This window comes from Watersipora subatra, chromosome 8 (genome assembly GCF_963576615.1).
Source record: "Watersipora subatra chromosome 8, tzWatSuba1.1, whole genome shotgun sequence".
NCBI lineage: Eukaryota > Metazoa > Bryozoa > Gymnolaemata > Cheilostomatida > Watersiporidae > Watersipora > Watersipora subatra.
The window spans coordinates 57,478,710-57,503,386 of NC_088715.1; the positions used below are offsets into that span (position 1 = coordinate 57,478,710).

Here is a 24,677-nt window from a genome sequence, read left to right on the forward strand (position 1 = left end):
TCGCTTTCGACTAAGCGCTCAGCCGTCGCTCCGAAACTTTCGTCGCCGCCTCCGCCCTCTTTCCCCCCGGTCACGCGCTCGCGCATCGCCAGCCCTTCGCCTACGTTTATTTCTATAGACGTTGGGTGTTGGGTGTTGGGGTGTTCGGGGTGAGCGGGTGGCGAGCGGACAGACGAGAGACCGCAATGGATTCGTTCGGGGCGGAAATCGCCCGAGACGAACCGACCCGTTCTATCTACGCGCTTCTTTAGTAGTCGAAAACTACGAATAATGAAAACTTTTATCTACATTTGTATATATATATATATATATATATATATATATATATATATATATATATATGTATATATACATATATAAGAAATAGCCTTAACGAAGGGCGGGGAGGGGGAGGGGGGGACGACTTCGAAAGGATGACCAAGACGAGTAGACTCCTCGCTACTCTACTCGCGACGAGATTAGAAGCGTTATTACGTAACTAGCTAGGAGAAACGAAAAGGCTAGCACTCGCGTATAGGCTTAACGAAGAGAGGGAGACGACTTCGAAAGAGAAAGGCCGGTGAGAATAGCTTCGGTACTACCCGCGTCGAGATTAGAAGCGTTATTACGTAACTAGCTAGGAGAAGCGAATAGGCCACTCTCGGCGCGCGCGAATGCCGTAATCCTTTAATTACATCTATACCGTAAAGAGAGTAAAGGCGAATCTAAAAGTTTTCTAAATACGCCGAAGGGAGTTTAAAAGTTGGCGCTTTCGCGCCAGTTACCGAACGGGACGAGCGAGAGACCGACTCCGAACTAGTCGAGGTAGGCCGGACCGCTTCGGCGAGACGGGCGGACCGGAAAAAAAGCGACTAGTCTTCGGCCCCGGCGAGGCCTCTCGGTTTCTTCGAGCGGCTCGTTCGCCCTAAACGGGGACACTCGCTCGGCGGCGAATCGGCCGCGACTGAGCGACGGACGGCCGTCCGGGCAATTTATCGCTTCTCGGCCTATTGGCTAAGATCAAAGTGTAGTATCTGTTCTAATCAGTTTAATATCTGATTCGCGGCGCATCGCGCCGCTACGATATTAATCTGATTTTTGGAACGAGATGGAGCGCGGAAGCTTGCTTCGGCTCCGTCACGGGTTGTCTCGGTATCGCAGTACCTCCGAGCACGGCCCACTCCCCTCGTCGGGAGGCACGAAACGAAAGATTAACTGAACCTACCTACCTACCTACCTACCTACCTACCTACCTACCCACGCGCCTACCGGAAAAAAATCTTTTGCCGCGAGGCGGCGCTTTAAATTAACGCGCTTAGCGCGTAAATTCTTCCCGAATTCGCGAAAAAAACGACGCGGAGCGCGAGGGCGACAGCTCCGATTTTAACTAGGCGAAAAGCGTGAAAGCGAGGCGCCGGCGACTACGCGGGCGCTTCTTCGACGCCCGTTAGCCGCGCCGACTAGCGTTCGCCGCGATCGAGCGCCCGTTTCGCGCGCGTTCGCTTTCGACTAAGCGCTCAGCCGTCGCTCCGAAACTTTCGTCGCCGCCTCCGCCCTCTTTCCCCCCGGTCACGCGCTCGCGCATCGCCAGCCCTTCGCCTACGTTTATTTCTATAGACGTTGGGTGTTGGGTGTTGGGGTGTTCGGGGTGAGCGGGTGGCGAGCGGACAGACGAGAGACCGCAATGGATTCGTTCGGGGCGGAAATCGCCCGAGACGAACCGACCCGTTCTATCTACGCGCTTCTTTAGTAGTCGAAAACTACGAATAATGAAAACTTTTATCTACATTTGTATATATATATATATATATATATATATATATATATATATATATATATATGTATATATACATATATAAGAAATAGCCTTAACGAAGGGCGGGGAGGGGGAGGGGGGGACGACTTCGAAAGGATGACCAAGACGAGTAGACTCCTCGCTACTCTACTCGCGACGAGATTAGAAGCGTTATTACGTAACTAGCTAGGAGAAACGAAAAGGCTAGCACTCGCGTATAGGCTTAACGAAGAGAGGGAGACGACTTCGAAAGAGAAAGGCCGGTGAGAATAGCTTCGGTACTACCCGCGTCGAGATTAGAAGCGTTATTACGTAACTAGCTAGGAGAAGCGAATAGGCCACTCTCGGCGCGCGCGAATGCCGTAATCCTTTAATTACATCTATACCGTAAAGAGAGTAAAGGCGAATCTAAAAGTTTTCTAAATACGCCGAAGGGAGTTTAAAAGTTGGCGCTTTCGCGCCAGTTACCGAACGGGACGAGCGAGAGACCGACTCCGAACTAGTCGAGGTAGGCCGGACCGCTTCGGCGAGACGGGCGGACCGGAAAAAAAGCGACTAGTCTTCGGCCCCGGCGAGGCCTCTCGGTTTCTTCGAGCGGCTCGTTCGCCCTAAACGGGGACACTCGCTCGGCGGCGAATCGGCCGCGACTGAGCGACGGACGGCCGTCCGGGCAATTTATCGCTTCTCGGCCTATTGGCTAAGATCAAAGTGTAGTATCTGTTCTAATCAGTTTAATATCTGATTCGCGGCGCATCGCGCCGCTACGATATTAATCTGATTTTTGGAACGAGATGGAGCGCGGAAGCTTGCTTCGGCTCCGTCACGGGTTGTCTCGGTATCGCAGTACCTCCGAGCACGGCCCACTCCCCTCGTCGGGAGGCACGAAACGAAAGATTAACTGAACCTACCTACCTACCTACCTACCTACCTACCTACCTACCCACGCGCCTACCGGAAAAAAATCTTTTGCCGCGAGGCGGCGCTTTAAATTAACGCGCTTAGCGCGTAAATTCTTCCCGAATTCGCGAAAAAAACGACGCGGAGCGCGAGGGCGACAGCTCCGATTTTAACTAGGCGAAAAGCGTGAAAGCGAGGCGCCGGCGACTACGCGGGCGCTTCTTCGACGCCCGTTAGCCGCGCCGACTAGCGTTCGCCGCGATCGAGCGCCCGTTTCGCGCGCGTTCGCTTTCGACTAAGCGCTCAGCCGTCGCTCCGAAACTTTCGTCGCCGCCTCCGCCCTCTTTCCCCCCGGTCACGCGCTCGCGCATCGCCAGCCCTTCGCCTACGTTTATTTCTATAGACGTTGGGTGTTGGGTGTTGGGGTGTTCGGGGTGAGCGGGTGGCGAGCGGACAGACGAGAGACCGCAATGGATTCGTTCGGGGCGGAAATCGCCCGAGACGAACCGACCCGTTCTATCTACGCGCTTCTTTAGTAGTCGAAAACTACGAATAATGAAAACTTTTATCTACATTTGTATATATATATATATATATATATATATATATATATATATATATATATGTATATATACATATATAAGAAATAGCCTTAACGAAGGGCGGGGAGGGGGAGGGGGGGACGACTTCGAAAGGATGACCAAGACGAGTAGACTCCTCGCTACTCTACTCGCGACGAGATTAGAAGCGTTATTACGTAACTAGCTAGGAGAAACGAAAAGGCTAGCACTCGCGTATAGGCTTAACGAAGAGAGGGAGACGACTTCGAAAGAGAAAGGCCGGTGAGAATAGCTTCGGTACTACCCGCGTCGAGATTAGAAGCGTTATTACGTAACTAGCTAGGAGAAGCGAATAGGCCACTCTCGGCGCGCGCGAATGCCGTAATCCTTTAATTACATCTATACCGTAAAGAGAGTAAAGGCGAATCTAAAAGTTTTCTAAATACGCCGAAGGGAGTTTAAAAGTTGGCGCTTTCGCGCCAGTTACCGAACGGGACGAGCGAGAGACCGACTCCGAACTAGTCGAGGTAGGCCGGACCGCTTCGGCGAGACGGGCGGACCGGAAAAAAAGCGACTAGTCTTCGGCCCCGGCGAGGCCTCTCGGTTTCTTCGAGCGGCTCGTTCGCCCTAAACGGGGACACTCGCTCGGCGGCGAATCGGCCGCGACTGAGCGACGGACGGCCGTCCGGGCAATTTATCGCTTCTCGGCCTATTGGCTAAGATCAAAGATTCGTGCTGCACGGCGGTCTTGCAGGTGTTTCATTGCACAGCCCCCCGAAACACCCGCGTGGCAGGCGAGCGGTCACATCCGGGCCCGCACTAGGGATTCCCACCCGGGGTGCCGGCCAGGCCAGAGCATTCAAATGCTCCACGAGTCCTTGGAAGTTTCGGTGGTCGTTGTACCTCGGACATTCGTGATGACCTGGCAAGGTAAATTACCGCCCTGCAATAAATTCCAGGGGTTGACAACCCTTGGGGGGCTGACCTTGGCGAAAAGCCAATATCGTCGAGGTCAGCCCCACTCCATGTCATAAAACAGGAGTATCTGTTCTAATCAGTTTAATATCTGATTCGCGGCGCATCGCGCCGCTACGATATTAATCTGATTTTTGGAACGAGATGGAGCGCGGAAGCTTGCTTCGGCTCCGTCACGGGTTGTCTCGGTATCGCAGTACCTCCGAGCACGGCCCACTCCCCTCGTCGGGAGGCACGAAACGAAAGATAAACTGAACCTACCTATTAGCCTACCTACCCGCCTACCTACCTACCTACCTACCTACCTACCTACCCACCTACCGGAAAAAAATTTTTGGCCGCGGGGCGGCGCTTTAAATTAACGCGCTTAGCGCGTAAATTCTTCCCGAAATCGCGAAAAAAACGACGCGGAGCGCGAGGGCGACCGCTCCGGTTTTAACTCGGCGAAAAGCGTGAAAGCGAGGCGCCGGCGACGACGCGGGCGCCTCGTCGACGTCCGTTAGCCGCGCCGACTAGCGCTCGCCGCGACCGAGCGCCCGTTTCGCGCGCGTTCGCTTTCGACTAAGCGCTCAGCCGTCGCTCCGAAACTTTCGTCGCCGCCGCTCTTCCGCCCTCGCCTTCTTTCCCCGGTCACGCCAGCCTTTCGCCTACGTTTATATTTCTATAGACGTTGGGTGTTGGGTGTTGGGGTGTTCGGGGTGTTCGGGGTGTTCGGGGTGTTCGGGGTGTTCGGGGTGTTCGGGGTGTTCGGGGTGTTCGGGGTGAGCGGGTGGCGAGCGGACAGACGAGAGACCGCAAAGGTTTCGTTCGGGGCGGAAATCGCCCGAGACGAACCGACCCGTTCTATCTACGCACGTCTTTAGTAGTCGAAAACTACGAATAATGAAAACTTTTATCTACATTTGTATATATATATATATATATATATATATATATATATATATATATATATATATATATGTATATATACATATATAAGAAATAGCCTTAACGAAGGGCGGGGAGGGGGAGGGGGGGACGACTTCGAAAGGATGACCAAGACGAGTAGACTCCTCGCTACTCTACTCGCGACGAGATTAGAAGCGTTATTACGTAACTAGCTAGGAGAAACGAAAAGGCTAGCACTCGCGTATAGGCTTAACGAAGAGAGGGAGACGACTTCGAAAGAGAAAGGCCGGTGAGAATAGCTTCGGTACTACCCGCGTCGAGATTAGAAGCGTTATTACGTAACTAGCTAGGAGAAGCGAATAGGCCACTCTCGGCGCGCGCGAATGCCGTAATCCTTTAATTACATCTATACCGTAAAGAGAGTAAAGGCGAATCTAAAAGTTTTCTAAATACGCCGAAGGGAGTTTAAAAGTTGGCGCTTTCGCGCCAGTTACCGAACGGGACGAGCGAGAGACCGACTCCGAACTAGTCGAGGTAGGCCGGACCGCTTCGGCGAGACGGGCGGACCGGAAAAAAAGCGACTAGTCTTCGGCCCCGGCGAGGCCTCTCGGTTTCTTCGAGCGGCTCGTTCGCCCTAAACGGGGACACTCGCTCGGCGGCGAATCGGCCGCGACTGAGCGACGGACGGCCGTCCGGGCAATTTATCGCTTCTCGGCCTATTGGCTAAGATCAAAGTGTAGCATTCGTGCTGCACGGCGGTCTTGCAGGTGTTTCATTGCACAGCCCCCCGAAACACCCGCGTGGCAGGCGAGCGGTCACATCCGGGCCCGCACTAGGGATTCCCACCCGGGGTGCCGGCCAGGCCAGAGCATTCAAATGCTCCACGAGTCCTTGGAAGTTTCGGTGGTCGTTGTACCTCGGACATTCGTGATGACCTGGCAAGGTAAATTACCGCCCTGCAATAAATTCCAGGGGTTGACAACCCTTGGGGGGCTGACCTTGGCGAAAAGCCAATATCGTCGAGGTCAGCCCCACTCCATGTCATAAAACAGGAGTATCTGTTCTAATCAGTTTAATATCTGATTCGCGGCGCATCGCGCCGCTACGATATTAATCTGATTTTTGGAACGAGATGGAGCGCGGAAGCTTGCTTCGGCTCCGTCACGGGTTGTCTCGGTATCGCAGTACCTCCGAGCACGGCCCACTCCCCTCGTCGGGAGGCACGAAACGAAAGATAAACTGAACCTACCTATTAGCCTACCTACCCGCCTACCTACCTACCTACCTACCTACCTACCTACCCACCTACCGGAAAAAAATTTTTGGCCGCGGGGCGGCGCTTTAAATTAACGCGCTTAGCGCGTAAATTCTTCCCGAAATCGCGAAAAAAACGACGCGGAGCGCGAGGGCGACCGCTCCGGTTTTAACTCGGCGAAAAGCGTGAAAGCGAGGCGCCGGCGACGACGCGGGCGCCTCGTCGACGTCCGTTAGCCGCGCCGACTAGCGCTCGCCGCGACCGAGCGCCCGTTTCGCGCGCGTTCGCTTTCGACTAAGCGCTCAGCCGTCGCTCCGAAACTTTCGTCGCCGCCGCTCTTCCGCCCTCGCCTTCTTTCCCCGGTCACGCCAGCCTTTCGCCTACGTTTATATTTCTATAGACGTTGGGTGTTGGGTGTTGGGGTGTTCGGGGTGTTCGGGGTGTTCGGGGTGTTCGGGGTGTTCGGGGTGTTCGGGGTGTTCGGGGTGAGCGGGTGGCGAGCGGACAGACGAGAGACCGCAAAGGTTTCGTTCGGGGCGGAAATCGCCCGAGACGAACCGACCCGTTCTATCTACGCACGTCTTTAGTAGTCGAAAACTACGAATAATGAAAACTTTTATCTACATTTGTATATATATATATATATATATATATATATATATATATATATGTATATATACATATATAAGAAATAGCCTTAACGAAGGGCGGGGAGGGGGAGGGGGGGACGACTTCGAAAGGATGACCAAGACGAGTAGACTCCTCGCTACTCTACTCGCGACGAGATTAGAAGCGTTATTACGTAACTAGCTAGGAGAAACGAAAAGGCTAGCACTCGCGTATAGGCTTAACGAAGAGAGGGAGACGACTTCGAAAGAGAAAGGCCGGTGAGAATAGCTTCGGTACTACCCGCGTCGAGATTAGAAGCGTTATTACGTAACTAGCTAGGAGAAGCGAATAGGCCACTCTCGGCGCGCGCGAATGCCGTAATCCTTTAATTACATCTATACCGTAAAGAGAGTAAAGGCGAATCTAAAAGTTTTCTAAATACGCCGAAGGGAGTTTAAAAGTTGGCGCTTTCGCGCCAGTTACCGAACGGGACGAGCGAGAGACCGACTCCGAACTAGTCGAGGTAGGCCGGACCGCTTCGGCGAGACGGGCGGACCGGAAAAAAAGCGACTAGTCTTCGGCCCCGGCGAGGCCTCTCGGTTTCTTCGAGCGGCTCGTTCGCCCTAAACGGGGACACTCGCTCGGCGGCGAATCGGCCGCGACTGAGCGACGGACGGCCGTCCGGGCAATTTATCGCTTCTCGGCCTATTGGCTAAGATCAAAGTGTAGCATTCGTGCTGCACGGCGGTCTTGCAGGTGTTTCATTGCACAGCCCCCCGAAACACCCGCGTGGCAGGCGAGCGGTCACATCCGGGCCCGCACTAGGGATTCCCACCCGGGGTGCCGGCCAGGCCAGAGCATTCAAATGCTCCACGAGTCCTTGGAAGTTTCGGTGGTCGTTGTACCTCGGACATTCGTGATGACCTGGCAAGGTAAATTACCGCCCTGCAATAAATTCCAGGGGTTGACAACCCTTGGGGGGCTGACCTTGGCGAAAAGCCAATATCGTCGAGGTCAGCCCCACTCCATGTCATAAAACAGGAGTATCTGTTCTAATCAGTTTAATATCTGATTCGCGGCGCATCGCGCCGCTACGATATTAATCTGATTTTTGGAACGAGATGGAGCGCGGAAGCTTGCTTCGGCTCCGTCACGGGTTGTCTCGGTATCGCAGTACCTCCGAGCACGGCCCACTCCCCTCGTCGGGAGGCACGAAACGAAAGATAAACTGAACCTACCTATTAGCCTACCTACCCGCCTACCTACCTACCTACCTACCTACCTACCTACCCACCTACCGGAAAAAAATTTTTGGCCGCGGGGCGGCGCTTTAAATTAACGCGCTTAGCGCGTAAATTCTTCCCGAAATCGCGAAAAAAACGACGCGGAGCGCGAGGGCGACCGCTCCGGTTTTAACTCGGCGAAAAGCGTGAAAGCGAGGCGCCGGCGACGACGCGGGCGCCTCGTCGACGTCCGTTAGCCGCGCCGACTAGCGCTCGCCGCGACCGAGCGCCCGTTTCGCGCGCGTTCGCTTTCGACTAAGCGCTCAGCCGTCGCTCCGAAACTTTCGTCGCCGCCGCTCTTCCGCCCTCGCCTTCTTTCCCCGGTCACGCCAGCCTTTCGCCTACGTTTATATTTCTATAGACGTTGGGTGTTGGGTGTTGGGGTGTTCGGGGTGTTCGGGGTGTTCGGGGTGTTCGGGGTGTTCGGGGTGTTCGGGGTGTTCGGGGTGTTCGGGGTGTTCGGGGTGTTCGGGGTGAGCGGGTGGCGAGCGGACAGACGAGAGACCGCAAAGGTTTCGTTCGGGGCGGAAATCGCCCGAGACGAACCGACCCGTTCTATCTACGCACGTCTTTAGTAGTCGAAAACTACGAATAATGAAAACTTTTATCTACATTTGTATATATATATATATATATATATATATATATATATATATATATATATATATATATATATATGTATATATACATATATAAGAAATAGCCTTAACGAAGGGCGGGGAGGGGGAGGGGGGGACGACTTCGAAAGGATGACCAAGACGAGTAGACTCCTCGCTACTCTACTCGCGACGAGATTAGAAGCGTTATTACGTAACTAGCTAGGAGAAACGAAAAGGCTAGCACTCGCGTATAGGCTTAACGAAGAGAGGGAGACGACTTCGAAAGAGAAAGGCCGGTGAGAATAGCTTCGGTACTACCCGCGTCGAGATTAGAAGCGTTATTACGTAACTAGCTAGGAGAAGCGAATAGGCCACTCTCGGCGCGCGCGAATGCCGTAATCCTTTAATTACATCTATACCGTAAAGAGAGTAAAGGCGAATCTAAAAGTTTTCTAAATACGCCGAAGGGAGTTTAAAAGTTGGCGCTTTCGCGCCAGTTACCGAACGGGACGAGCGAGAGACCGACTCCGAACTAGTCGAGGTAGGCCGGACCGCTTCGGCGAGACGGGCGGACCGGAAAAAAAGCGACTAGTCTTCGGCCCCGGCGAGGCCTCTCGGTTTCTTCGAGCGGCTCGTTCGCCCTAAACGGGGACACTCGCTCGGCGGCGAATCGGCCGCGACTGAGCGACGGACGGCCGTCCGGGCAATTTATCGCTTCTCGGCCTATTGGCTAAGATCAAAGTGTAGCATTCGTGCTGCACGGCGGTCTTGCAGGTGTTTCATTGCACAGCCCCCCGAAACACCCGCGTGGCAGGCGAGCGGTCACATCCGGGCCCGCACTAGGGATTCCCACCCGGGGTGCCGGCCAGGCCAGAGCATTCAAATGCTCCACGAGTCCTTGGAAGTTTCGGTGGTCGTTGTACCTCGGACATTCGTGATGACCTGGCAAGGTAAATTACCGCCCTGCAATAAATTCCAGGGGTTGACAACCCTTGGGGGGCTGACTTTGGCGAAAAGCCAATATCGTCGAGGTCAGCCCCACTCCATGTCATAAAACAGGAGTATCTGTTCTAATCAGTTTAATATCTGATTCGCGGCGCATCGCGCCGCTACGATATTAATCTGATTTTTGGAACGAGATGGAGCGCGGAAGCTTGCTTCGGCTCCGTCACGGGTTGTCTCGGTATCGCAGTACCTCCGAGCACGGCCCACTCCCCTCGTCGGGAGGCACGAAACGAAAGATAAACTGAACCTACCTATTAGCCTACCTACCCGCCTACCTACCTACCTACCTACCTACCTACCTACCCACCTACCGGAAAAAAATTTTTGGCCGCGGGGCGGCGCTTTAAATTAACGCGCTTAGCGCGTAAATTCTTCCCGAAATCGCGAAAAAAACGACGCGGAGCGCGAGGGCGACCGCTCCGGTTTTAACTCGGCGAAAAGCGTGAAAGCGAGGCGCCGGCGACGACGCGGGCGCCTCGTCGACGTCCGTTAGCCGCGCCGACTAGCGCTCGCCGCGACCGAGCGCCCGTTTCGCGCGCGTTCGCTTTCGACTAAGCGCTCAGCCGTCGCTCCGAAACTTTCGTCGCCGCCGCTCTTCCGCCCTCGCCTTCTTTCCCCGGTCACGCCAGCCTTTCGCCTACGTTTATATTTCTATAGACGTTGGGTGTTGGGGTGTTCGGGGTGTTCGGGGTGTTCGGGGTGTTCGGGGTGTTCGGGGTGTTCGGGGTGTTCGGGGTGTTCGGGGTGTTCGGGGTGAGCGGGTGGCGAGCGGACAGACGAGAGACCGCAATGGATTCGTTCGGGGCGGAAATCGCCCGAGACGAACCGACCCGTTCTATCTACGCGCTTCTTTAGTAGTCGAAAACTACGAATAATGAAAACTTTTATCTACATTTGTATATATATATATATATATATATATATATATATATATATATATATATATGTATATATACATATATAAGAAATAGCCTTAACGAAGGGCGGGGAGGGGGAGGGGGGGACGACTTCGAAAGGATGACCAAGACGAGTAGACTCCTCGCTACTCTACTCGCGACGAGATTAGAAGCGTTATTACGTAACTAGCTAGGAGAAACGAAAAGGCTAGCACTCGCGTATAGGCTTAACGAAGAGAGGGAGACGACTTCGAAAGAGAAAGGCCGGTGAGAATAGCTTCGGTACTACCCGCGTCGAGATTAGAAGCGTTATTACGTAACTAGCTAGGAGAAGCGAATAGGCCACTCTCGGCGAGCGCGAATGCCGTAATCCTTTAATTACATCTATACCGTAAAGAGAGTAAAGGCGAATCTAAAAGTTTTCTAAATACGCCGAAGGGAGTTTAAAAGTTGGCGCTTTCGCGCCAGTTACCGAACGGGACGAGCGAGAGACCGACTCCGAACTAGTCGAGGTAGGCCGGACCGCTTCGGCGAGACGGGCGGACCGGAAAAAAAGCGACTAGTCTTCGGCCCCGGCGAGGCCTCTCGGTTTCTTCGAGCGGCTCGTTCGCCCTAAACGGGGACACTCGCTCGGCGGCGAATCGGCCGCGACTGAGCGACGGACGGCCGTCCGGGCAATTTATCGCTTCTCGGCCTATTGGCTAAGATCAAAGTGTAGTATCTGTTCTAATCAGTTTAATATCTGATTCGCGGCGCATCGCGCCGCTACGATATTAATCTGATTTTTGGAACGAGATGGAGCGCGGAAGCTTGCTTCGGCTCCGTCACGGGTTGTCTCGGTATCGCAGTACCTCCGAGCACGGCCCACTCCCCTCGTCGGGAGGCACGAAACGAAAGATTAACTGAACCTACCTACCTACCTACCTACCTACCTACCTACCTACCCACGCGCCTACCGGAAAAAAATCTTTTGCCGCGAGGCGGCGCTTTAAATTAACGCGCTTAGCGCGTAAATTCTTCCCGATTTCGCGAAAAAAACGACGCGGAGCGCGAGGGCGACAGCTCCGATTTTAACTAGGCGAAAAGCGTGAAAGCGAGGCGCCGGCGACTACGCGGGCGCTTCTTCGACGCCCGTTAGCCGCGCCGACTAGCGTTCGCCGCGATCGAGCGCCCGTTTCGCGCGCGTTCGCTTTCGACTAAGCGCTCAGCCGTCGCTCCGAAACTTTCGTCGCCGCCTCCGCCCTCGCCCTCTTTCCCCCCGGTCACGCGCTCGCGCATCGCCAGCCCTTCGCCTACGTTTATTTCTATAGACGTTGGGTGTTGGGTGTTGGGGTGTTCGGGGTGTTCGGGGTGTTCGGGGTGTTCGGGGTGTTCGGGGTGTTCGGGGTGTTCGGGGTGTTCGGGGTGTTCGGGGTGAGCGGGTGGCGAGCGGACAGACGAGAGACCGCAAAGGTTTCGTTCGGGGCGGAAATCGCCCGAGACGAACCGACCCGTTCTATCTACGCACGTCTTTAGTAGTCGAAAACTACGAATAATGAAAACTTTTATCTACATTTGTATATATATATATATATATATATATATATATATATATATATATATATATATATATGTATATATACATATATAAGAAATAGCCTTAACGAAGGGCGGGGAGGGGGAGGGGGGGACGACTTCGAAAGGATGACCAAGACGAGTAGACTCCTCGCTACTCTACTCGCGACGAGATTAGAAGCGTTATTACGTAACTAGCTAGGAGAAACGAAAAGGCTAGCACTCGCGTATAGGCTTAACGAAGAGAGGGAGACGACTTCGAAAGAGAAAGGCCGGTGAGAATAGCTTCGGTACTACCCGCGTCGAGATTAGAAGCGTTATTACGTAACTAGCTAGGAGAAGCGAATAGGCCACTCTCGGCGCGCGCGAATGCCGTAATCCTTTAATTACATCTATACCGTAAAGAGAGTAAAGGCGAATCTAAAAGTTTTCTAAATACGCCGAAGGGAGTTTAAAAGTTGGCGCTTTCGCGCCAGTTACCGAACGGGACGAGCGAGAGACCGACTCCGAACTAGTCGAGGTAGGCCGGACCGCTTCGGCGAGACGGGCGGACCGGAAAAAAAGCGACTAGTCTTCGGCCCCGGCGAGGCCTCTCGGTTTCTTCGAGCGGCTCGTTCGCCCTAAACGGGGACACTCGCTCGGCGGCGAATCGGCCGCGACTGAGCGACGGACGGCCGTCCGGGCAATTTATCGCTTCTCGGCCTATTGGCTAAGATCAAAGTGTAGCATTCGTGCTGCACGGCGGTCTTGCAGGTGTTTCATTGCACAGCCCCCCGAAACACCCGCGTGGCAGGCGAGCGGTCACATCCGGGCCCGCACTAGGGATTCCCACCCGGGGTGCCGGCCAGGCCAGAGCATTCAAATGCTCCACGAGTCCTTGGAAGTTTCGGTGGTCGTTGTACCTCGGACATTCGTGATGACCTGGCAAGGTAAATTACCGCCCTGCAATAAATTCCAGGGGTTGACAACCCTTGGGGGGCTGACCTTGGCGAAAAGCCAATATCGTCGAGGTCAGCCCCACTCCATGTCATAAAACAGGAGTATCTGTTCTAATCAGTTTAATATCTGATTCGCGGCGCATCGCGCCGCTACGATATTAATCTGATTTTTGGAACGAGATGGAGCGCGGAAGCTTGCTTCGGCTCCGTCACGGGTTGTCTCGGTATCGCAGTACCTCCGAGCACGGCCCACTCCCCTCGTCGGGAGGCACGAAACGAAAGATAAACTGAACCTACCTATTAGCCTACCTACCCGCCTACCTACCTACCTACCTACCTACCTACCTACCCACCTACCGGAAAAAAATTTTTGGCCGCGGGGCGGCGCTTTAAATTAACGCGCTTAGCGCGTAAATTCTTCCCGAAATCGCGAAAAAAACGACGCGGAGCGCGAGGGCGACCGCTCCGGTTTTAACTCGGCGAAAAGCGTGAAAGCGAGGCGCCGGCGACGACGCGGGCGCCTCGTCGACGTCCGTTAGCCGCGCCGACTAGCGCTCGCCGCGACCGAGCGCCCGTTTCGCGCGCGTTCGCTTTCGACTAAGCGCTCAGCCGTCGCTCCGAAACTTTCGTCGCCGCCGCTCTTCCGCCCTCGCCTTCTTTCCCCGGTCACGCCAGCCTTTCGCCTACGTTTATATTTCTATAGACGTTGGGTGTTGGGGTGTTCGGGGTGTTCGGGGTGTTCGGGGTGTTCGGGGTGTTCGGGGTGTTCGGGGTGTTCGGGGTGTTCGGGGTGTTCGGGGTGTTCGGGGTGAGCGGGTGGCGAGCGGACAGACGAGAGACCGCAATGGATTCGTTCGGGGCGGAAATCGCCCGAGACGAACCGACCCGTTCTATCTACGCGCTTCTTTAGTAGTCGAAAACTACGAATAATGAAAACTTTTATCTACATTTGTATATATATATATATATATATATATATATATATATATATATATATATATATATATATATATATATGTATATATACATATATAAGAAATAGCCTTAACGAAGGGCGGGGAGGGGGAGGGGGGGACGACTTCGAAAGGATGACCAAGACGAGTAGACTCCTCGCTACTCTACTCGCGACGAGATTAGAAGCGTTATTACGTAACTAGCTAGGAGAAACGAAAAGGCTAGCACTCGCGTATAGGCTTAACGAAGAGAGGGAGACGACTTCGAAAGAGAAAGGCCGGTGAGAATAGCTTCGGTACTACCCGCGTCGAGATTAGAAGCGTTATTACGTAACTAGCTAGGAGAAGCGAATAGGCCACTCTCGGCGAGCGCGAATGCCGTAATCCTTTAATTACATCTATACCGTAAAGAGAGTAAAGGCGAATCTAAAAGTTTTCTAAATACGCCGAAGGGAGTTTAAAAGTTGGCGCTTTCGCGCCAGTTACCGAACGGGACGAGCGAGAGACCGACTCCGAACTAGTCGAGGTAGGCCGGACCGCTTCGGCGAGACGGGCGGACCGGAAAAAAAGCGACTAGTCTTCGGCCCCGGCGAGGCCTCTCGGTTTCTTCGAGCGGCTCGTTCGCCCTAAACGGGGACACTCGCTCGGCGGCGAATCGGCCGCGACTGAGCGACGGACGGCCGTCCGGGCAATTTATCGCTTCTCGGCCTATTGGCTAAGATCAAAGTGTAGTATCTGTTCTAATCAGTTTAATATCTGATTCGCGGCGCATCGCGCCGCTACGATATTAATCTGATTTTTGGAACGAGATGGAGCGCGGAAGCTTGCTTCGGCTCCGTCACGGGTTGTCTCGGTATCGCAGTACCTCCGAGCACGGCCCACTCCCCTCGTCGGGAGGCACGAAACGAAAGATTAACTGAACCTACCTACCTACCTACCTACCTACCTACCTACCTACCCTCGCACCTACCGGAAAAAAATCTTTTGCCGCGAGGCGGCGCTTTAAATTAACGCGCTTAGCGCGTAAATTCTTCCCGATTTCGCGAAAAAAACGACGCGGAGCGCGAGGGCGACAGCTCCGATTTTAACTAGGCGAAAAGCGTGAAAGCGAGGCGCCGGCGACTACGCGGGCGCTTCTTCGACGCCCGTTAGCCGCGCCGACTAGCGTTCGCCGCGATCGAGCGCCCGTTTCGCGCGCGTTCGCTTTCGACTAAGCGCTCAGCCGTCGCTCCGAAACTTTCGTCGCCGCCTCCGCCCTCGCCCTCTTTCCCCCCGGTCACGCGCTCGCGCATCGCCAGCCCTTCGCCTACGTTTATTTCTATAGACGTTGGGTGTTGGGTGTTGGGGTGTTCGGGGTGTTCGGGGTGTTCGGGGTGTTCGGGGTGTTCGGGGTGTTCGGGGTGTTCGGGGTGTTCGGGGTGTTCGGGGTGAGCGGGTGGCGAGCGGACAGACGAGAGACCGCAAAGGTTTCGTTCGGGGCGGAAATCGCCCGAGACGAACCGACCCGTTCTATCTACGCACGTCTTTAGTAGTCGAAAACTACGAATAATGAAAACTTTTATCTACATTTGTATATATATATATATATATATATATATATATATATATATATATATATATATATATGTATATATACATATATAAGAAATAGCCTTAACGAAGGGCGGGGAGGGGGAGGGGGGGACGACTTCGAAAGGATGACCAAGACGAGTAGACTCCTCGCTACTCTACTCGCGACGAGATTAGAAGCGTTATTACGTAACTAGCTAGGAGAAACGAAAAGGCTAGCACTCGCGTATAGGCTTAACGAAGAGAGGGAGACGACTTCGAAAGAGAAAGGCCGGTGAGAATAGCTTCGGTACTACCCGCGTCGAGATTAGAAGCGTTATTACGTAACTAGCTAGGAGAAGCGAATAGGCCACTCTCGGCGCGCGCGAATGCCGTAATCCTTTAATTACATCTATACCGTAAAGAGAGTAAAGGCGAATCTAAAAGTTTTCTAAATACGCCGAAGGGAGTTTAAAAGTTGGCGCTTTCGCGCCAGTTACCGAACGGGACGAGCGAGAGACCGACTCCGAACTAGTCGAGGTAGGCCGGACCGCTTCGGCGAGACGGGCGGACCGGAAAAAAAGCGACTAGTCTTCGGCCCCGGCGAGGCCTCTCGGTTTCTTCGAGCGGCTCGTTCGCCCTAAACGGGGACACTCGCTCGGCGGCGAATCGGCCGCGACTGAGCGACGGACGGCCGTCCGGGCAATTTATCGCTTCTCGGCCTATTGGCTAAGATCAAAGTGTAGCATTCGTGCTGCACGGCGGTCTTGCAGGTGTTTCATTGCACAGCCCCCCGAAACACCCGCGTGGCAGGCGAGCGGTCACATCCGGGCCCGCACTAGGGATTCCCACCCGGGGTGCCGGCCAGGCCAGAGCATTCAAATGCTCCACGAGTCCTTGGAAGTTTCGGTGGTCGTTGTACCTCGGACATTCGTGATGACCTGGCAAGGTAAATTACCGCCCTGCAATAAATTCCAGGGGTTGACAACCCTTGGGGGGCTGACCTTGGCGAAAAGCCAATATCGTCGAGGTCAGCCCCACTCCATGTCATAAAACAGGAGTATCTGTTCTAATCAGTTTAATATCTGATTCGCGGCGCATCGCGCCGCTACGATATTAATCTGATTTTTGGAACGAGATGGAGCGCGGAAGCTTGCTTCGGCTCCGTCACGGGTTGTCTCGGTATCGCAGTACCTCCGAGCACGGCCCACTCCCCTCGTCGGGAGGCACGAAACGAAAGATAAACTGAACCTACCTATTAGCCTACCTACCCGCCTACCTACCTACCTACCTACCTACCTACCTACCCACCTACCGGAAAAAAATTTTTGGCCGCGGGGCGGCGCTTTAAATTAACGCGCTTAGCGCGTAAATTCTTCCCGAAATCGCGAAAAAAACGACGCGGAGCGCGAGGGCGACCGCTCCGGTTTTAACTCGGCGAAAAGCGTGAAAGCGAGGCGCCGGCGACGACGCGGGCGCCTCGTCGACGTCCGTTAGCCGCGCCGACTAGCGCTCGCCGCGACCGAGCGCCCGTTTCGCGCGCGTTCGCTTTCGACTAAGCGCTCAGCCGTCGCTCCGAAACTTTCGTCGCCGCCGCTCTTCCGCCCTCGCCTTCTTTCCCCGGTCACGCCAGCCTTTCGCCTACGTTTATATTTCTATAGACGTTGGGTGTTGGGGTGTTCGGGGTGTTCGGGGTGTTCGGGGTGTTCGGGGTGTTCGGGGTGTTCGGGGTGTTCGGGGTGTTCGGGGTGTTCGGGGTGTTCGGGGTGAGCGGGTGGCGAGCGGACAGACGAGAGACCGCAATGGATTCGTTCGGGGCGGAAATCGCCCGAGACGAACCGACCCGTTCTATCTACGCGCTTCTTTAGTAGTCGAAAACTACGAATAATGAAAACTTTTATCTACATTTGTATATATATATATATATATATATATATATATATATATATATATATATATATATATATATATATATGTATATATACATATATAAGAAATAGCCTTAACGAAGGGCGGGGAGGGGGAGGGGGGGACGACTTCGAAAGGATGACCAAGACGAGTAGACTCCTCGCTACTCTACTCGCGACGAGATTAGAAGCGTTATTACGTAACTAGCTAGGAGAAACGAAAAGGCTAGCACTCGCGTATAGGCTTAACGAAGAGAGGGAGACGACTTCGAAAGAGAAAGGCCGGTGAGAATAGCTTCGGTACTACCCGCGTCGAGATTAGAAGCGTTATTACGTAACTAGCTAGGAGAAGCGAATAGGCCACTCTCGGCGAGCGCGAATGCCGTAATCCTTTAATTACATCTATACCGTAAAGAGAGTAAAGGCGAATCTAAAAGTTTTCTAAATACGCCGAAGGGAGTTTAAAAGTTGGCGCTTTCGCGCCAGTTACCGAACGGGACGAGCGAGAGACCGACTCCGAACTAGTCGAGGTAGGCCGGACCGCTTCGGCGAGACGGGCGGACCGGAAAAAAAGCGACTAGTCTTCGGCCCCGGCGAGGCCTCTCGGTTTCTTCGAGCGGCTCGTTCGCCCTAAACGGGGACACTCGCTCGGCGGCGAATCGGCCGCGACTGAGCGACGGACGGCCGTCCGGGCAATTTATCGCTTCTCGGCCTATTGGCTAAGATCAAAGTGTAGTATCTGTTCTAATCAGTTTAATATCTGATTCGCGGCGCATCGCGCCGCTACGATATTAATCTGATTTTTGGAACGAGATGGAGCGCGGAAGCTTGCTTCGGCTCCGTCACGGGTTGTCTCGGTATCGCAGTACCTCCGAGCACGGCCCACTCCCCTCGTCGGGAGGCACGAAACGAAAGATTAACTGAACCTACCTACCTACCTACCTACCTACCTACCTACCTACCCTCGCACCTACCGGAAAAAAATCTTTTGCCGCGAGGCGGCGCTTTAAATTAACGCGCTTAGCGCGTAAATTCTTCCCGATTTCGCGAAAAAAACGACGCGGAGCGCGAGGGCGACAGCTCCGATTTTAACTAGGCGAAAAGCGTGAAAGCGAGGCGCCGGCGACTACGCGGGCGCTTCTTCGACGCCCGTTAGCCGCGCCGACTAGCGTTCGCCGCGATCGAGCGCCCGTTTCGCGCGCGTTCGCTTTCGACTAAGCGCTCAGCCGTCGCTCCGAAACTTTCGTCGCCGCCTCCGCCCTCGCCCTCTTTCCCCCCGGTCACGCGCTCGCGCATCGCCAGCCCTTCGCCTACGTTTATTTCTATAGACGTTGGGTGTTGGGTGTTGGGGTGTTCGGGGTGTTCGGGGTGTTCGGGGTGTTCGGGGTGTTCGGGGTGTTCGGGGTGTTCGGGGTGTTCGGGGTGTTCGGGGTGAGCGGGTGGCGAGCGGACAGACGAGAGACCGCAAAGGTTTCGTTCGGGGCGGAAATCGCCCGAGACGAACCGACCCGTTCTATCTACGCACGTCTTTAGTAGTCGAAAACTACGAATAATGAAAACTTTTATCTACATTTGTATATATATATATATATATATATATATATATATATATATATATATATATATATATGTATATATACATATATAAGAAATAGCCTTAACGAAGGGCGGGGAGGGGGAGGGGGGGACGACTTCGAAAGGATGACCAAGACGAGTAGACTCCTCGCTACTCTACTCGCGACGAGATTAGAAGCGTTATTACGTAACTAGCTAGGAGAAACGAAAAGGCTAGCACTCGCGTATAGGCTTAACGAAGAGAGGGAGACGACTTCGAAAGAGAAAGGCCGGTGAGAATAGCTTCGGTACTACCCGCGTCGAGATTAGAAGCGTTATTACGTAACTAGCTAGGAGAAGCGAATAGGCCACTCTCGGCGCGCGCGAATGCCGTAATCCTTTAATTACATCTATACCGTAAAGAGAGTAAAGGCGAATCTAAAAGTTTTCTAAATACGCCGAAGGGAGTTTAAAAGTTGGCGCTTTCGCGCCAGTTACCGAACGGGACGAGCGAGAGACCGACTCCGAACTAGTCGAGGTAGGCCGGACCGCTTCGGCGAGACGGGCGGACCGGAAAAAAAGCGACTAGTCTTCGGCCCCGGCGAGGCCTCTCGGTTTCTTCGAGCGGCTCGTTCGCCCTAAACGGGGACACTCGCTCGGCGGCGAATCGGCCGCGACTGAGCGACGGACGGCCGTCCGGGCAATTTATCGCTTCTCGGCCTATTGGCTAAGATCAAAGTGTAGCATTCGTGCTGCACGGCGGTCTTGCAGGTGTTTCATTGCACAGCCCCCCGAAACACCCGCGTGGCAGGCGAGCGGTCACATCCGGGCCCGCACTAGGGATTCCCACCCGGGGTGCCGGCCAGGCCAGAGCATTCAAATGCTCCACGAGTCCTTGGAAGTTTCGGTGGTCGTTGTACCTCGGACATTCGTGATGACCTGGCAAGGTAAATTACCGCCCTGCAATAAATTCCAGGGGTTGACAACCCTTGGGGGGCTGACCTTGGCGAAAAGCCAATATCGTCGAGGTCAGCCCCACTCCATGTCATAAAACAGGAGTATCTGTTCTAATCAGTTTAATATCTGATTCGCGGCGCATCGCGCCGCTACGATATTAATCTGATTTTTGGAACGAGATGGAGCGCGGAAGCTTGCTTCGGCTCCGTCACGGGTTGTCTCGGTATCGCAGTACCTCCGAGCACGGCCCACTCCCCTCGTCGGGAGGCACGAAACGAAAGATAAACTGAACCTACCTATTAGCCTACCTACCCGCCTACCTACCTACCTACCTACCTACCTACCCACCTACCGGAAAAAAATTTTTGGCCGCGGGGCGGCGCTTTAAATTAACGCGCTTAGCGCGTAAATTCTTCCCGAAATCGCGAAAAAAACGACGCGGAGCGCGAGGGCGACCGCTCCGGTTTTAACTCGGCGAAAAGCGTGAAAGCGAGGCGCCGGCGACGACGCGGGCGCCTCGTCGACGTCCGTTAGCCGCGCCGACTAGCGCTCGCCGCGACCGAGCGCCCGTTTCGCGCGCGTTCGCTTTCGACTAAGCGCTCAGCCGTCGCTCCGAAACTTTCGTCGCCGCCGCTCTTCCGCCCTCGCCTTCTTTCCCCGGTCACGCCAGCCTTTCGCCTACGTTTATATTTCTATAGACGTTGGGTGTTGGGGTGTTCGGGGTGTTCGGGGTGTTCGGGGTGTTCGGGGTGTTCGGGGTGTTCGGGGTGTTCGGGGTGTTCGGGGTGTTCGGGGTGAGCGGGTGGCGAGCGGACAGACGAGAGACCGCAATGGATTCGTTCGGGGCGGAAATCGCCCGAGACGAACCGACCCGTTCTATCTACGCGCTTCTTTAGTAGTCGAAAACTACGAATAATGAAAACTTTTATCTACATTTGTATATATATATATATATATATATATATATATATATATATATATATATATATATGTATATATACATATATAAGAAATAGCCTTAACGAAGGGCGGGGAGGGGGAGGGGGGGACGACTTCGAAAGGATGACCAAGACGAGTAGACTCCTCGCTACTCTACTCGCGACGAGATTAGAAGCGTTATTACGTAACTAGCTAGGAGAAACGAAAAGGCTAGCACTCGCGTATAGGCTTAACGAAGAGAGGGAGACGACTTCGAAAGAGAAAGGCCGGTGAGAATAGCTTCGGTACTACCCGCGTCGAGATTAGAAGCGTTATTACGTAACTAGCTAGGAGAAGCGAATAGGCCACTCTCGGCGCGCGCGAATGCCGTAATCCTTTAATTACATCTATACCGTAAAGAGAGTAAAGGCGAATCTAAAAGTTTTCTAAATACGCCGAAGGGAGTTTAAAAGTTGGCGCTTTCGCGCCAGTTACCGAACGGGACGAGCGAGAGACCGACTCCGAACTAGTCGAGGTAGGCCGGACCGCTTCGGCGAGACGGGCGGACCGGAAAAAAAGCGACTAGTCTTCGGCCCCGGCGAGGCCTCTCGGTTTCTTCGAGCGGCTCGTTCGCCCTAAACGGGGACACTCGCTCGGCGGCGAATCGGCCGCGACTGAGCGACGGACGGCCGTCCGGGCAATTTATCGCTTCTCGGCCTATTGGCTAAGATCAAAGTGTAGTATCTGTTCTAATCAGTTTAATATCTGATTCGCGGCGCATCGCGCCGCTACGATATTAATCTGATTTTTGGAACGAGATGGAGCGCGGAAGCTTGCTTCGGCTCCGTCACGGGTTGTCTCGGTATCGCAGTACCTCCGAGCACGGCCCACTCCCCTCGTCGGGAGGCACGAAACGAAAGATTAACTGAACCTACCTACCTACCTACCTACCTACCTACCTACCCACGCGCCTACCGGAAAAAAATCTTTTGCCGCGAGGCGGCGCTTTAAATTAACGCGCTTAGCGCGTAAATTCTTCCCGAATTCGCGAAAAAAACGACGCGGAGCGCGAGGGCGACAGCTCCGATTTTAACTAGGCGAAAAGCGTGAAAGCGAGGCGCCGGCGACTACGCGGGCGCTTCTTCGACGCCCGTTAGCCGCGCCGACTAGCGTTCGCCGCGATCGAGCGCCCGTTTCGCGCGCGTTCGCTTTCGACTAAGCGCTCAGCCGTCGCTCCGAAACTTTCGTCGCCGCCTCCGCCCTCGCCCTCTTTCCCCCCGGTCACGCGCTCGCGCATCGCCAGCCCTTCGCCTACGTTTATTTCTATAGACGTTGGGTGTTGGGTGTTGGGGTGTTCGGGGTGAGCGGGTGGCGAGCGGACAGACGAGAGACCGCAATGGATTCGTTCGGGGCGGAAATCGCCCGAGACGAACCGACCCGTTCTATCTACGCGCTTCTTTAGTAGTCGAAAACTACGAATAATGAAAACTTTTATCTACATTTGTATATATATATATATATATATATATATATATATATATATGTATATATACATATATAAGAAATAGCCTTAACGAAGGGCGGGGAGGGGGAGGGGGGGACGACTTCGAAAGGATGACCAAGACGAGTAGACTCCTCGCTACTCTACTCGCGACGAGATTAGAAGCGTTATTACGTAACTAGCTAGGAGAAACGAAAAGGCTAGCACTCGCGTATAGGCTTAACGAAGAGAGGGAGACGACTTCGAAAGAGAAAGGCCGGTGAGAATAGCTTCGGTACTACCCGCGTCGAGATTAGAAGCGTTATTACGTAACTAGCTAGGAGAAGCGAATAGGCCACTCTCGGCGCGCGCGAATGCCGTAATCCTTTAATTACATCTATACCGTAAAGAGAGTAAAGGCGAATCTAAAAGTTTTCTAAATACGCCGAAGGGAGTTTAAAAGTTGGCGCTTTCGCGCCAGTTACCGAACGGGACGAGCGAGAGACCGACTCCGAACTAGTCGAGGTAGGCCGGACCGCTTCGGCGAGACGGGCGGACCGGAAAAAAAGCGACTAGTCTTCGGCCCCGGCGAGGCCTCTCGGTTTCTTCGAGCGGCTCGTTCGCCCTAAACGGGGACACTCGCTCGGCGGCGAATCGGCCGCGACTGAGCGACGGACGGCCGTCCGGGCAATTTATCGCTTCTCGGCCTATTGGCTAAGATCAAAGTGTAGCATTCGTGCTGCACGGCGGTCTTGCAGGTGTTTCATTGCACAGCCCCCCGAAACACCCGCGTGGCAGGCGAGCGGTCACATCCGGGCCCGCACTAGGGATTCCCACCCGGGGTGCCGGCCAGGCCAGAGCATTCAAATGCTCCACGAGTCCTTGGAAGTTTCGGTGGTCGTTGTACCTCGGACATTCGTGATGACCTGGCAAGGTAAATTACCGCCCTGCAATAAATTCCAGGGGTTGACAACCCTTGGGGGGCTGACCTTGGCGAAAAGCCAATATCGTCGAGGTCAGCCCCACTCCATGTCATAAAACAGGAGTATCTGTTCTAATCAGTTTAATATCTGATTCGCGGCGCATCGCGCCGCTACGATATTAATCTGATTTTTGGAACGAGATGGAGCGCGGAAGCTTGCTTCGGCTCCGTCACGGGTTGTCTCGGTATCGCAGTACCTCCGAGCACGGCCCACTCCCCTCGTCGGGAGGCACGAAACGAAAGATAAACTGAACCTACCTATTAGCCTACCTACCCGCCTACCTACCTACCTACCTACCTACCTACCTACCCACCTACCGGAAAAAAATTTTTGGCCGCGGGGCGGCGCTTTAAATTAACGCGCTTAGCGCGTAAATTCTTCCCGAAATCGCGAAAAAAACGACGCGGAGCGCGAGGGCGACCGCTCCGGTTTTAACTCGGCGAAAAGCGTGAAAGCGAGGCGCCGGCGACGACGCGGGCGCCTCGTCGACGTCCGTTAGCCGCGCCGACTAGCGCTCGCCGCGACCGAGCGCCCGTTTCGCGCGCGTTCGCTTTCGACTAAGCGCTCAGCCGTCGCTCCGAAACTTTCGTCGCCGCCGCTCTTCCGCCCTCGCCTTCTTTCCCCGGTCACGCCAGCCTTTCGCCTACGTTTATATTTCTATAGACGTTGGGTGTTGGGTGTTGGGGTGTTCGGGGTGTTCGGGGTGTTCGGGGTGTTCGGGGTGTTCGGGGTGTTCGGGGTGTTCGGGGTGTTCGGGGTGAGCGGGTGGCGAGCGGACAGACGAGAGACCGCAAAGGTTTCGTTCGGGGCGGAAATCGCCCGAGACGAACCGACCCGTTCTATCTACGCACGTCTTTAGTAGTCGAAAACTACGAATAATGAAAACTTTTATCTACATTTGTATATATATATATATATATATATATATATATATATATATATATATATATATATATGTATATATACATATATAAGAAATAGCCTTAACGAAGGGCGGGGAGGGGGAGGGGGGGACGACTTCGAAAGGATGACCAAGACGAGTAGACTCCTCGCTACTCTACTCGCGACGAGATTAGAAGCGTTATTACGTAACTAGCTAGGAGAAACGAAAAGGCTAGCACTCGCGTATAGGCTTAACGAAGAG

General features: G+C 54.0%; 6 non-coding genes and 8 pseudogenes across 6 annotated transcripts; all 14 read left to right on the top strand.

Annotated features, from left to right (window-relative positions):
- Positions 1-973: 973 nt before the first annotated feature.
- On the top strand, positions 974-1,165 carry LOC137402897 (U2 spliceosomal RNA). The gene has a single exon (XR_010979513.1). It is a non-coding gene; the product is annotated as a U2 spliceosomal RNA (small nuclear RNA).
- Positions 1,166-2,451: 1,286 nt separating this feature from the next.
- LOC137402898 (U2 spliceosomal RNA) lies at positions 2,452-2,643 on the top strand. The gene has a single exon (XR_010979514.1). It is a non-coding gene; the product is annotated as a U2 spliceosomal RNA (small nuclear RNA).
- A 1,608-nt stretch (positions 2,644-4,251) lies between these two features.
- LOC137402946 (U2 spliceosomal RNA) lies at positions 4,252-4,428 on the top strand (annotated as a pseudogene).
- A 1,699-nt stretch (positions 4,429-6,127) lies between these two features.
- On the top strand, positions 6,128-6,304 carry LOC137402947 (U2 spliceosomal RNA; annotated as a pseudogene).
- A 1,676-nt stretch (positions 6,305-7,980) lies between these two features.
- On the top strand, positions 7,981-8,157 carry LOC137402948 (U2 spliceosomal RNA; annotated as a pseudogene).
- Positions 8,158-9,880: 1,723 nt separating this feature from the next.
- LOC137402949 (U2 spliceosomal RNA) lies at positions 9,881-10,057 on the top strand (annotated as a pseudogene).
- A 1,365-nt stretch (positions 10,058-11,422) lies between these two features.
- LOC137402899 (U2 spliceosomal RNA) lies at positions 11,423-11,614 on the top strand. The gene has a single exon (XR_010979515.1). It is a non-coding gene; the product is annotated as a U2 spliceosomal RNA (small nuclear RNA).
- A 1,700-nt stretch (positions 11,615-13,314) lies between these two features.
- LOC137402950 (U2 spliceosomal RNA) lies at positions 13,315-13,491 on the top strand (annotated as a pseudogene).
- Positions 13,492-14,881: 1,390 nt separating this feature from the next.
- LOC137402900 (U2 spliceosomal RNA) lies at positions 14,882-15,073 on the top strand. The gene has a single exon (XR_010979516.1). It is a non-coding gene; the product is annotated as a U2 spliceosomal RNA (small nuclear RNA).
- A 1,700-nt stretch (positions 15,074-16,773) lies between these two features.
- On the top strand, positions 16,774-16,950 carry LOC137402951 (U2 spliceosomal RNA; annotated as a pseudogene).
- A 1,390-nt stretch (positions 16,951-18,340) lies between these two features.
- LOC137402902 (U2 spliceosomal RNA) lies at positions 18,341-18,532 on the top strand. Its single transcript, XR_010979518.1, has one exon. It is a non-coding gene; the product is annotated as a U2 spliceosomal RNA (small nuclear RNA).
- A 1,700-nt stretch (positions 18,533-20,232) lies between these two features.
- LOC137402952 (U2 spliceosomal RNA) lies at positions 20,233-20,409 on the top strand (annotated as a pseudogene).
- Positions 20,410-21,774: 1,365 nt separating this feature from the next.
- LOC137402903 (U2 spliceosomal RNA) lies at positions 21,775-21,966 on the top strand. The gene has a single exon (XR_010979519.1). It is a non-coding gene; the product is annotated as a U2 spliceosomal RNA (small nuclear RNA).
- A 1,608-nt stretch (positions 21,967-23,574) lies between these two features.
- On the top strand, positions 23,575-23,751 carry LOC137402953 (U2 spliceosomal RNA; annotated as a pseudogene).
- Positions 23,752-24,677: the final 926 nt, after the last annotated feature.